Source organism: Corvus moneduloides, chromosome 1 (assembly GCF_009650955.1).
Source record: "Corvus moneduloides isolate bCorMon1 chromosome 1, bCorMon1.pri, whole genome shotgun sequence".
Taxonomy (NCBI): Eukaryota; Metazoa; Chordata; class Aves; order Passeriformes; family Corvidae; genus Corvus; species Corvus moneduloides.
In genome coordinates, this window is record NC_045476.1 from 40,765,658 (window position 1) to 40,780,144 (window position 14,487).

Sequence of the window (14,487 nt, forward strand, 5' to 3'; positions counted from 1 at the left end):
TGCCGAGTTCAGGGGAAGAATCCTTATTGTCACCATTATCTGCTGAACTAATACCATACATTCCAGTCATACATGTGATAACAACAAAACTTCTGCTCTCTCCTAGTGGTATATAGCTTTGGAGTAAGTCTTTGAAGGTTCCCAGGTGTGGAGGAACTGATGTATCAGGTAATAGCAGGTTAGGCCTGGAGGAATCTTAACAACAGAAATATGAGTGTTTTCAAATACTCTGCCTTCAGCCTTCAACCAAAACCATATTGTTCTCCATCCCACATGCTTCTCCAGGGGAAAAAGAAGTGGATGTGTTGTTGGTCTGATAGATGGGTTTGAGTCATCTGTGATAAACTTTTCCATCAAGTGTGTACTTCTACTGACACTTTAAGCTGTATTTAATAATAAATTATCAAGGAAAGACTGAGGCGCGATCTCATCATGGTCTGCAACTTCCTGAGGAGGGGAAGTGGAGGGGCAAGCATTGATCTCTTTTCTCTGATGACCAGTGATAGGACCCAAGAGAACAGCAGGAAGCTGTGGTGGGGGGTTAGGTTGGATATTAGGAAGAGGTTCTTCATCCAGAGAGTTGTTGGACATTGGAACAGGGTTCCCAGGGAAGTGGTCACAGCATCAAGCCTGACAGAGTTCAAAAAGCATTTGTACAATGCTCTTGTGCAGGGTGTGATTCTTGGGGTGTGCTGTTCCGGGCCAGGAGCTGGGCTTCGATGATCGTAGTGTGTCCCTTTCAACTCAGCATATTCTATGATTCTTTGACAATGCTCTGTCCCTGTACGAGGACAGTGCTCCCCTCTCTTATTAAAATCAACCGTGTATCAAGACAATACCCTTTTGAGCTTTTCATTACAGCACATTTCTTCTCTTGTACCTCTTCCAGATGGCTTGCTAGGTGTTAGCTGTCAATGAAATGCTCTTTCAATTAGAAGCTATATAAGAAGAAAAGTTGGATCAGCTCTGATGCCTTTTGGCTCATCGTATCTGAAGCAGTGTGAACTGCTATCTAGTGTTTTCCTTTCAGTTTCAAAGCAGGGTTTTCATTTACTTCATTTACTCCACTGCCAGTTTGCTATAAAATTAAACTATAACAGTAGAGAAAAAAAACCCCAAAGCAACAACCAAAACCAACAAAACTTGCCCATATCCAATCTGCTTTCATTAGTATCTTTATTTCTACTGCTAGCACTTCCTAATGTGGAGAAAGCCCTCATCTCATTGTTTGAGTCCAGTGAGAGAGTTTTTTGCTTACACTTGCTTTAAGCATTCAGAGACCAGGGTTGATAATATCTAGCCTAGGTTTTGAGGGATTGGGGAGGGGGTAGTCCTATAAAATGGAGTAGTAAGTGACTGGAATCTAAATACTTAATGAAATAGGGAACTGAATATTATGCAAAATGTACATCCTGAATATGACCACTTCAGGATCATTTTGACAGTCTGGACAGAAAAGTTAAAGTCTTTATTAAGCTAAATTTAAAATATTAAAAAAATGCAGATAAATTATAATTTCTATAGATTTTCTCAAAAAGCTGACAGTTCTTCAACAGTCTAGAAGGCTATGGTCCATCAGTCCACACCATATTGTGAGGCTGTGTGTGTACTTCTGTGTTTTACATAGAATTGCCATTGTCTCACTGGCAGCCTGCAACCTGAAGCTTAACATACATTTACTAAACTGCACTCTACTTAAACAGATCAAGTTTACACAAACTTTACAAAAAGCCAAAATGTAAACACATATTCATCTTGAATAATCCTTATATGCAGATTACAGAAGTATATTGTGCAGGTCTACCATGCCACTTTAAATGTTACAGAATAGAATAAAGTGAAATAGACTATTTCAGTTGGAAGGGAACTACAACAACCATCTAGTCCAACTACCTGATGAATTTCGGCCTGATTAATTTAAACGGCTTCTGAAGTAAGAAACAGCCAATCCTTTAAACAAAAACATTGCAGACAATGGAGAAGAAAGAGCAAGAAAGAATCTTTCTGTTGTTAAAACAAGTGCTGCCAGTTCATAAATGTTAGCAAGAATACAAGATTTTCTTTTATGCCTCATCTGTAGGCTCAGACAGATGTGTTCAGGCAATCTAGTTGTACTGACTGAAGGTGCTGTCCTCCTAATCTAGTGGGCCAAACCGACCTCAGCTGGAGATTTTAATCTGTTTCTCAGGGCTAGCAGAAGAAATTACATGTCAGTGGCTTGAGTTCAGAGTCTGACACCTTACCTTAAATTGCTAATGAGAAGGGTTAGGAGCAAAAGCAATCTGAAAGGTAATCTCAGGGAAATCAGACTTGCATCATCTTTCATAAAAAACCACATGCTGATGGCATAGCTGTGACAGTCCAAGTGAAGCAGCTGCAGCAGGAGCACATGTTCCCTCATGCCAGCTTTGCTATGACAACAGTATGAGCTCCTCTGACAGGTGAAGCAGGCAACTGGGTTTATTAAACCACCACTAAGATTTGACAGATTTGATCTGTCAACACCCCAAAAGACTAAGACAATATTAACTTTATTTGGTGCATATCAGAGAGCAGCTAATTTGATACCCATAATTCCATTACAGAAAAAAAAAAGGAAGTTCATTAACATAGAAATACTTTTTGAACGGGGGAGAAAGTAATACACAATTGCATCACTGTTCTTGTTACCAGTTTTCCTCTGTGTCTAAGTGGTTTGTAGGTCCAATGTCAATAGACATAGATCTATTTCTTTTCTTCAGTGCTTCATTTGACTTTACACATGGTGATGAAAAAGACAGCAGGGATTGAGCAACCACTAAGAAGAAAAAAAGCAACTCATGAAAGGGCAGTATTGATGCCCTGCCCTGCAGCTCTGATACCCTCTAGTTGCATGTTCTAGACTACTTATAGGCAGAGTCACTGTGCTTACAGCTTAATGTATTGATCTATTTTAACTATTCTAAATATTTCTGGGATGCTTGTTCCTCTTTTTTCTAGGGAGTTCTCTATTTGTCTGACAATCCAAGCATTTATTGAAACCTGACAAACTCCTTTCAAAACTCAGTACCCAGAGATAATGATACGTCAGTGCTAATCTACAACTGCAAAGAGCCCTGTACAAAGCAGAAACATCTGGCAACTACAAAATACAGAAGAGCTACAGCAATATAAAATATTTAGCTTCAATTGCATGTTTCTGAAAAAAAGTCCTGATTACCTACTTGGAAATTTTTCCCTTAATAGGCTGATTTTCTTGTTGAATGTATTATAAAATAAGTTTTCTTAGGATATAATTAAATGCATTAAATAGCAGTTTTCTTTTAGTTTATTCTTAGTGTTCTTCACAAAAGATAAGAATTTGAGTTATATGATATATATATCTATATATAATATATAGATTATATATATATATAATGATCTAATTATATAATAAATAGATCATTATTTCACCAGAACATATTAACATCTTGAAACACATTTTGAGTCATTCTAAATTCTGGTGATTTTCTAGGAATTTCTTTTATCTATGTGCTGTTGTGAGAGTGTGGGACTTATAAAATTCTGTGACTTCTTTAGTACTATAAACTCCTGTTTATGGATATGGATTAGGCAGCATAGCTCAGCCTCTCTGACTAGGTGACCTCAAGGGGAAGCAGATTAGGATATAATAATTAATACTTTCCTAAGACACCTCAGTTTCTAAAGCATCTCAAATACAGACATGAGGATGAGGTACTGCCTAAATTAAACAAACATACATGCAACTACATAATAGAATTAAGAAAGTCCCAGACTTTGACTCTCTTGAACGTGTAGAGGAAGGAGTTAGGTTTGACTTTTAGTTTTTGGGATTTTATTCCCAGTGACTGCTGGGTAACTTTGAAGTCCTGCAAAAAGAAGTGTATACGAAGGCCAGGAAATGTTAAGAAGAATAAACATTTTACCTTTTCTCCCCTTCACCTCCACTCCCTATCCATCCTTTCTTCACATAACCTGTTTTCCCACTTCTTATCTGTGCTTATTTTGTCAGCTGTCCACAACTTTATTCAAATGTTTCTCTTTCCAGTCCTGTTCTATTTTGACTGACTAATCTGCATTTTTGAGGATAAAAAGTTAATGAGGAAAGGAAGGTGATTTGTGGGTTAAAAGCTATTTTGATTTTCCTTACATTGAGGGAAATGTGCTTACTTTATGTTTCGAGAACTACCCACCTCATGCAAGCTTGACAAGCACCTTCAAAATAACTCTGTCTTCCAAAGAGATCACACCTCTGTTCTGAAAGGAGAAAGAATGTTTTCAACTTTATCATATTGCATTTTGGCAGCCCTTACAAGATAAATACAATTTTAATCTAGCTGTGAACCTAGGTCAAGCACAGATTATAAAGCTTAATACTTAAGGAGAAATCTGGAAAAGAAATATCTGATTTTAGCTTCATAAAGACCTTCTGCCTGTATCTTACATATTGAACTGGTACCATTTTTTCCTCTGCCTGCACAACTTCTTTCAGGTAATTTTTTGCAAGTTATTCCATTAAACTTCTATGTAACATCTTTATTAATTAAGGTCATAGCATGATAAACATTTTGTGTCAGTAAAAAGGCCATCCTCCCTCAATTGCCCATTCCCCTTTCCACACTTTCTTCCCCCACCTTGTGCTGATACAAAAGTTGTCATTTGTGCTGTCCATGCGGAAAATCAGAAAGGAGAATTAGCTGTGTTTATCTGCTTTTTCTAACTTAAACTGTTGAACGACTGTCTCAGCCCATAGTGAGAAGTCAAATATCTGACTAAGCAATTTAGTGCTATTAGATTTGTGTCCTGGAATACAAAGTCTAAATATAAAACAGAGACAGAATTATGTGGGCTGAGGGCAATACACAAAAATGATCTTTGCAAATATGAGTGTCTGCCAGGAAAGTGTTTCTTGCCTACAATCATTAGGCAGTGGAGAACTATTTTTAGAAGATTTGCTTGTCATTGCTCTGTACTATAGATAAACAGCATTAAAGTATATTCCTTAAAAAACAGAAAATAAAGGCAAGTTTTGCTCTAGAGATGTGGATTTATCCCTTTTTCATTGAAGTGCAGATGACCTCAAACAATTTCTTTCTTTTCTGTCTTCCATTCGTCTTGAAACTGAACTAGCCTTTATCTCACCTTTCTCACTGAACCTCTCAATGGCTTGCAGGGAAGGCTTTCTTTCTAACCTTTCCTCAGGAAAGCACACAGTAACAAGCTTTGTCTTTGGAAGCTAGGAAAATGGTGTAGGAATGATGATGTAGGAATGTAGGACTAGTTCCCTGCCTAAACAGTCAGATTTAATACAAGTCTTAAATTTGCAATGCATAGATCAATCAGCATCTCTGATGTGACTCTTACAGCTGCTAGAGATTAACTAGTGCCTCTACTCTGGTGCTTATTTCAGCTATGTCCTGCTCTCATCATTGGGTTCTGCTTTGTGGATAACTCTTGCTCAGTAGTTTCTCTGCCTTCCAGATAGTGCAGTGACAGGATCTCTTATAGAACTCTAAAATGAGCCTCCTACTACTGTGCAGCCTCAATCAATGGAACTGTGTTCCTGTAACTGCACAGAGCTATTATCAAGCACATATAGAGTATAAATGAGATTTAAGAGGAGAGAATTGAAATTTTTTACTCTTTATCACTTTTATTAGTCAAAAAAGGTTTTAATCATGTGGCATTTTTCTTCCTGTGGTCTGCCAACTGCAAAGGGATTATTGAGGGAGGAAAAAAAAGCCAAATTAATTAAAATCTGGTTCTTTAGGTAAACAGCACTGGCTAATGTCCATGTAGCATAACTGTTCTCATCTGTCTTCGTGTATCATTATCCATAGAATGCTGCAAGTAGGAAAACTCTGCTTTAACTTGAGTGGAAGTTCTGTACTTCTTTGGGGTTTTTTTCGTTTTGTACATCTGTGGTGCCACAGATGGCTGCAGATCTGCTGCACAATCATTGGCATCATTGCCTCCACATTTTAATGTAAAAGAGTTCTAAGTGGGCTTGCAAGCTCCTAACAAGCAGTAGTCAGGATTGTCTTAGCACTGAGGTCAACTATTCCTGGTTTCTTGGACTGCTAGCTACAGTGCTGTGCACTATCATCATGCTGACTCTGGGCAGCTCTGGAGGGGCACTTGGAACCAGTGCGTTGTTGCAGTGAAGGATCTGAGAGTAAAGAAGTACCTGGACTTGAAGTGAAAACTGCTTCTAGCTGGTCAAGATGTAAAGTGTCTGACTGGTCGGTTGAATTATGGAATCATAAGTTCATGGATGTAAGCGCCATCTGCAAGATGGGAAGCACAGATAAGTGACTGCACAGTTCTCTCAGCCATAATGGAATCTGATGTGCTGTGCAGTGATCTGGCATCAGGACAGATCACTTAGAATCTCTCTCTCCTGTGCTCCAATGACTATTAGTACATCTCGAAAGAATTTTAACTGGCATGCAACTAGACTTTCAGCTTTCTGATAAGACAGTCTCAGTTCTTCCCAAGTTTTTAGTAACACAAGACATGAAGTTTGGAACTTCCAAAATAAGGATCGAGATAGTAAAGGCACTTCCATTAACAGAGGGAATGTTGACTTATGTATGTGTCTTCATTTCTATTCATATATCAGATATTCAGCCTTATGCAGCCTGAAGAAAACATTCAGATAAAGTTATTATAGGAAGATGTATTGACTGATTTTTTTAGAAGTAATTGTGCCCAGCAGTCCCTGCTAGTCAATACTATGCTTAGCTAATGCTCTCAAAAGCTGCCTCTGAAAGCTGGTTTGTTACTGCTTAATAGCTTTTATTGACATAGACTATGTGAAACTGTATGTAGTTCCAAAATTGATTTTTTTTTTGTTGCATTCAAATCTGGTTACATGCCATTGTCACTTTTTGGAGCAAATTAGTGAACTGTCATGTCTATCAAGAGAAACTGAACTGAGAACCATGGAATGCAAACGCTGTGCAACAATAAGTAATAGGAATCCACTATGAAACAGTCAATGTAAAGTACTAAAATCAGAAAGTAACTGGGTTCATTTAATCAAAATGACAGCCTCGGTGTGCATGGACTGGTGAATATTTGACGTAGCAAGGAGAAAAAAAATATAAGAAGGCTGCTCCATTTTTAAATGGAAATAAGTAGCTAGAAAAGTCTTTACAGAACATTTTAACTCAGGTGCTGTCAAGGCCCTCAGTGGGCCCACAGACTCCAGTTACCTTGATCAATCTGTAACCATCATTTTCCATGAGCCTTCTCTGGAACACCTTCCCCATCTGCCAGGCTTTGGCTGCCTCTGTTCACAGGCAACTACGGTGTGATACAGCTGTGTAATGTTGGATCAGGCTGCTCTGTAAACAGCTAGGTCAGGAGAAAGCTGTGAGAAGCCTCAAATGGGACTAGGATGCACATTTTCATCCATGCACACTCCACCTGTTGTCTCAGGAGCTGCATTTCAGCTCAGCCCTTGCTGTTATGTGGATGCACCTGTGCTGATCCTGCTTCACTGAAGGTAGGAATGAGACTACCAACAGGACAAAGATCAGCTGAACAAAAACGCAGTTTATTTGTATTCCTAACTGACTTTAGTTTAAGCAACCACAGAGCCAGTTTATTTGAGTAAAATTATGCAGGATTAGGGACTAGGACCATATGAAGTAACAATAAATACATGACTCATTCATGCAAAGAAGGTATGTAAAAAGGGGAAATTATTCCCAATTACAAAACTATTTAAGAATGGAAGTGAAAATATCTTCTTATTCCCTTGTACTGTTATTATGTGAGATTAAATTGAAAATAAATCAGGTATGATAAACAAAATCTATATCTATACTGTTGTATACAGTATTTAGTAAAAAGCAGCTTGCTAACTTTTCATATAAAATCTAAAAACTCCAGCAACTACTCCAGCCAGTGTTTTGTTAGCCACAAAATACCTAATAGATACTGAAATCTATTTTCAATAGCCTTAAGAGATTCTTGGGAGACTTAAGAGAATCATCTTATCCCATGGCTCCACCTGGGCAGTCAGCCTGGTTACTTAGTTAAATCTCAGGTAATCTTCTCATAATGGGTGGGTTTTTATGGCAGGAAAGAAGTTTGTGAGCCTTTGAGCTGACTACCAAGCCAAGATGGTTGATGAACACCAGGTTGTGAACTATTGGTTGTGTAAATCCAAAGAGTCTGCTGTAGTTCTATGTGTGGGACTCACAAGGTGTCAGTGATCCCAGAGGAAAAAAAAAAAAATTAGGCTGCAGGAATAAGAAAGCCAAATTGCACTTGGCAGTTGCACTGGGATAGACATGTCATTTCTTGGCCCCACTGTCTGCATCCCTTCTATTTGCTCTGTAGAGACCCTAATGCTCTGAATGCTGACTTTGTGCTATTTTAGCTGCTTCACTGTACAGAACTCTGCCACACTGCAGCATACAGATACAAACCTTGCTGCTCTTGATCTGTACAGGGATGGATATTGCCCTGTGCTTGTCTGCTTTGTAATTGGCCACCACATACACTACAGGAGGGACAGCTTGTACCTCCGCTTCTGACCCAAAGACAGCTGGGCAGCTGCTTGTTTCCTGCGTTCATCTTTTTCTGGATAGTAGGTCATAGTAAGTGATCCTATAAGGGTTTAAAACTGCATATTTTTGGACATCAGGTCATTATCTAATTTTGGAGTATTGTAATGGGAACGTAATTTCTAGTGAGATCTTTTCTATAAACACCATCTCCTATTCTTTTCCACCCATACAACTTAGCAAAGGATGGAGGTCAGATCTAGCATTGCAGGCTAGTCTCCCCTCTGTGATGGAGGCAGGACAGCTTCCCTGCTGCCTCTGGTCACCTTTAAAGAGCTGTAACCTTATTTCTTCCCAGCACTGTGCTGGTTTTTTGCCTTTACCTCTTAGTTTCGTGTTGTTCCATTGCTGTGCATCAGAAAACAAAGCAAGCTGTGCAATCCTAATGTACGAAAAGCCTCTGTGCACTGTGACAACCTCAGTAACCTTTGTATACAGTATGTGCAGTCTAACAGTACCAGCAGCATCCAAACCTGCTTATCAGCACGCCAAGCCAGCATGGAATGCCCCGAGTGGAACTGATCTGCAGCAGCTAGTTTGTAACTCAAGGGCATAGGACTTTTATTTATCTTGTCTTCAGAGGATAAAAACTCCCACAAGGCTTGCAACTTTCTGCTTTGTTATTCCATGGTAGATTCTATGCATATTAACCTGCTCAGTATCAACATCTAGGACAAATTTAGCATCCAGAGTAACTGTAACTGATTTCAATGTTGCTGTTTGCTTGGAAATCATACACTTACCATAAATTGTAAAAGCCACAGGGCTCTGAAACAGTTTTCAAAGATGGCAGTGAGCCAGCTTTAGTGCCAGTCTGACAGGGCTTGAGCATGTAAACCAAAGCTTTTCAGTGTGCTTAACATCATGTGTTTAAAAAAAAAATCATCAATGTCCAACAGTGTCCTAATTTGCAGACACAGAAGTTATTTTTGTTTCTATTAAATTTTAGTTCCTGTTAACACTTGTGTCAGCAGATACAACAAAACATACTAATAGGAGAAAAGACTTTTGAATGCTACTTTATAACGAGAACACAACATTAATTAGCAATTAATGACTTTCACAGGAGATTAATTTAGTGTGCTGTAAGAGAGGAAGCTCCTTTGGCACTAGAGGGAGTTGCTGTTTCCCAGCAATAAACCTGTCCCATGCAGCTGAAGTTCAAACATATGGGGACTTTATTGGTTTACAGAGTTCGTATGCAAACTGTCAGAGCAAAAGACAAGATAGAGACAGAGGAAGCATTACACCAAATGTTTCTGAACAAAATGTGGTACAAAGTGAAGTTTATGGCCAGTAAACATGTCACTTTTTATTGTGATTCCTAAAGTTAATGAATGAGTTGAATTAATATCCTACTTTGTAATAACACTGAACTTAGCAGTTTATGGCTTAGCTTCTAAGTTTGCAAGAGTATTTATTTGAATGTTTTAAACTGTTTAGTGTGCTGGCCTTGAGGATGGTAAAATGCACAACACACACAAGCTTTGACCATTCAACATTCATCATCAGTAACACAATTAGAAGTCTTCTGAAGTGTGTGAGCTGTCCAAATTATAATGTAATGGAAAGTTGGATTTCTAGTCATTAATTACCATACTAACTGGGCACTTTCTTGCACCTTTAAACCTTGGAAATTTAATTAGAATATTGGATTAAAGAAAAATACAATTTAGTCTTTATTCACAAGGAAGAGTGAAATATATAAGCTTTGTAGGATAGGCTATTGCAGATATACACAGGCAATTTTGAGAATGCATTAAGTGAAGAAAAATCTTTGGCATCAGCCACATTCCCTGAGTGTTCTTCCCTTTTGAGGAAATGGAGCATGTTTCTTTTTTAAATATTTGCTGAATTCTTTGGAAACCATGCCTAAGTGGAATATTTTTCTTATGATGCTGAAATGTGTTTGCTCTTTGGGTTCTTCTGTTTGCTCTGTGACTCCCAAAATAACGCATTCAGGTTCTCTTCTCATGCTATGGTAGGTCAAGGAGAACTTTTCTGGAGGCATGAAATCTGAAGTTCTTGAACTTTTCCAGCTCTTTTCAATACTCTGTGAGGACTTTTACACTTATTCAGGAAGATGTCTTCATAATAATCTGAATTATTTTGCTTTCCCTTTGCATCTGAGTGTGGTCTCCTTAGTAAGACCAAGGTTATTAATTACTTTAAATCCAGAAGTTGGGGCTTTGACACTGTTATAATTCATAGAAATATAACCTAATTAATGTATTATGTCTGTGGGGAAAGCTAACCACTGTGAAGTCTAGGTTCTATTGCTTAACTTCTGTGATTAGTGGCTTTTTATTAGAAACTCTGCAGTTCTGGCAATACATTAGTTTTAAGCCGGACACTGGTGCACAAAGCAATACATTTCCCATTTGCGTTCTAACTGGCAGTCCATTCGTCTCCTGGTAGAACTCCTGTGAGGAATTAATCAGATTTAATGAGGCCCTCATTGTCTTCTTTTTGATGTTATGCACTCTGCTGGTGCACCCTTGCAAAATGCCATAATGTATTAGATGTTTTGCTTCTTCCTACATGCATTTTGTGACATGTTTTCCTAGATTGTGCTGGCTATCACAGAATGTAAGGCTTCATGTGATACTTTGCTTGACTTTGATTTTGAGTTCTGTAAGCATACCCCTTAGTCCCCTGCGGAGCTGAGCTTCATACCCAAGTTGTCCTTTTTACTGACATTTTGAATTTTCAGTCACGTCTGCTGAGTCAGATTGCCATCCATCTGCTAGAAGCCTTGCTCTGGACTAGAGTAGATCTTGAGCTAGGTCTAAATAATGTGCCCAGATTTAATTCTAAATCTGCCAGTCTTTTAAGCCCTTTCTGAAGCTTTTTTACTATGCCCTGCATTTCAATATTCTTTTCCTTCGTGAGAAAACAAATTTGATTCTGCAGTTTTCATTCAGCCACAGATACCCTAATGTACCTTGTACCATAGATAAACCCCTAGTTTTACTTTGCATTTCTATGTTGCAGTTTCACTGCCTCCTTTGATCTGTGTTAACAAGAGATGCCTAAACATACCATGTATTTCAGCACCAGCCACCGTAAAAAGGTGACCTTCTCAATGTCATTTTTACTTTTAATGATACCTATTGCTTTTGTGTAAACTGTGCAACAATGTTTGAACTTCCTTTCATTGTCTGCTGGATTTCTAGAGAGTAAGAGCTGTGATTAAACCTTTAAAATATGTATTTTGATTTTATTTCTGATGTTATGTGACATTAAGTAGACTCTGGGAAACAGGATGCATAACAGAGCTCAACTACATTTGATTTGATTGCTTTGATTCTAGTTGGGTTTGAATTTCTTTATCTTCTGCATTATGTAGCACAATTTTTTCAGAGACCCAGCTCTTCCCAAAGGGTGTCACTAACAGTACAGGGATGCACAGGAAGTTCAGTAACCAGTGACACAGGAAGCTGTGTGCTTCCTGGTCAGTCCTTCCATGAGTGTATTACTGGATAGCTAAGGGCAGCATTCATGAGAAAAATAGAACTTTATTCTCCAAGGGAGAAACATTAACTGCATTGTGTTACAGATTGTAAATGAAAAATGTACTGCCTTGGTTCTACATTACAAATGGAGATTCATCCCTTTTCTGTAAACTTACACTGTTTATTTCTATTGTCCGTCTTGGTTGAAGCAAACTGCTCTTGGCCAAATAAGAAGTTGGTAACCTTTGACTTGAACTAAAGTGGAGAATTTTCCTGAGAAAGAAGCTGATACAAGAGTATTTTTCTACCTTCCCTTCACTTTTATTTTTTCCTTTCATCAAGACTCAAGCCTGAAGAACACGTACTGCATTTAAAGCCAACTTCATAGAGTTATGCTTGTTTTATGCTAGGGAATTGTTAGGAAAAAAAACAAAGTGGAAAGAAATTGTTTCATAGATTTTTTTTTCCTATATTTATTAATTAATAAGGCCATTAGTACCTCTGAATGCACAAACACGGTTCCTATCCTCTGTGAAGAAAATTTACTTGAGCACAAGGAATGTGTCAGAATCGTTACACATAAAATTTGTGTTGATAGGAGTGGTATTTGCCCTCAAAACTACTAAACGAAAGAAAAATAATCTTAAAACCTTTGGCATCACCTCATCAGTTTACTTTCATGCAGACAATACTCTTCTCTCCCCTTAAAACCTTCTCTTTCTTGTGTGATGGCTTGGGTTGGCTTGCTTACATATGTTTCCCTTTGTAATATTTTCCTAAGATTCAAATTACCCTGAAATGCTTGCCTGTGGGTGATGGCCTCTGACTTATTTCTGGTGCACTGCATCATCAAGCAACATCAGTTTTCCTTCTGAAACTCTATGAAAGTGAGAAAATGCTGTGGTTATGTCAGGAGACTTGCCTTCTCTTTCTCCCTGGGTTATAAACTTCCTGGCAGTTAACTGCCAAGATTTGGACACGTTTGGTTTATGCGTAGCCTCTGAAGACTTCATCTAACCTATCCTTTTTTGGCAAACTCCCCATTACACTCTTAGGCTGACACTGGAGCAGCTCCATCTCCACTGGGATTTCTACAGTAGACCAGCTGCTTTTGTTGCTATCAGAAGTGTTGTCTAAACTTGGTTAGAACAGAACTTGCTGGCAAAAATAAGGCGATAGCAACTGCCAAAGACTTTGCTGGTGTTCTAAATGTGGTGTAGCAGACCTCAGTGTTGTTAGCAAAAATATATGAATATCTAAACCTCTTTCATACTGACTGATTCTTGTCTTTGTTTCTGCCTATAAACCCCATTTTTCCTGGTCGGCAATACAATTCTATGCCCTTCTCTACTAAAAGCAGAACAAATTTTATTTCTGACATGAAGCAATCTGGGAACAGATTAAATTAGTATGGGCTGTGTTTTCTCATAATAAGACCCTATTCTAGTTTATGAAGCACATTCTGTGTATGAGCTTATTTATAGCTTTTAGATGATGATTTTGTTCAAGGAGTGTAAAAAAAAACCAAAAAAAGTGGTGCATGATCTTTTGAAGACCTTTCCTGTTCCATTTGATATTTATACTAAAACCTCAGATCCTTTCTACTTGTTTTTCATTAAGTGCTTTGAAAAGTCTGTGGAGAACATATTTGGACAGGGAAAGTTTTTATTGAGACCATTCAAAGCTTTGCTATATTGTTTGTTTAAATGTTCATTTCTGACGACAGTTTCAAATATTTATGAGATGATTTTAGAGATCCAGTGCCTGTCTTGTCAGTTAGGGGTTGACCTCTCCTGATCAGGATTTCAAGGTCCCCCAGAATTGTTTCTTATTTTTTCCCCAATAGGATAGTAAGATTAAACATTTGTCCGTCATTTCATACAAATGGGATGTCAGAAAAATAGAACAAATTTCTCCAGCCTCCTTGTAGCTTATAAAGTAGGAAGAAAATTGTCTGTGTGTGCAAACCCTTAGATTCTTCCTCTCATTGTCATTTCAGGTTGCTAGCACCTGAAATCTGTTTTATCAACTTTCATAACTTTAATGTTACTTCATTTTCTGAAAGTATAGCCCTATTTTTAGGCTATAACACAGTATAGTAGGGAGAAGTTTATGACTGACTGAAGCTGGCAGAGCTCAGAGTTTAGAATGTCTGGATTTGTGGAACTTCCTTTAAGGAGTGCCTGTTCCAGGCATCCTTTATGGAAAAGACCAAGGTCAGGAAAAGTTAAACTGAAAAATGGCCGCTTCCTGAACTTATACTATGCTTATTCTAAAAACTTAGCATTTGTTTCTACCTTTGAAATCATGGCAAATACTCTTATATCAAGCCATCTATGAATGCACATTCTACTTTGCAGAACAGGCTCTCAAAAGTCAAAGACCAAAGCTGACAGCTGAGTTTTAGAAACCAGAGGGACAGAATCATAATTCAGCTCTTTGCATATTTTAGG

The 14,487-nt window shown here is 38.1% G+C and overlaps 1 long non-coding RNA gene across 1 annotated transcript; it reads left to right on the forward strand.

The window, feature by feature from the left end:
- Positions 1-446: 446 nt before the first annotated feature.
- LOC116443379 lies at positions 447-14,147 on the forward strand. The gene is made up of 3 exons (XR_004239852.1): positions 447-533; positions 7,605-7,607; positions 14,137-14,147. It is a non-coding gene; the product is annotated as an uncharacterized LOC116443379 (long non-coding RNA).
- The last annotated feature ends 340 nt before the right edge of the window (positions 14,148-14,487 follow it).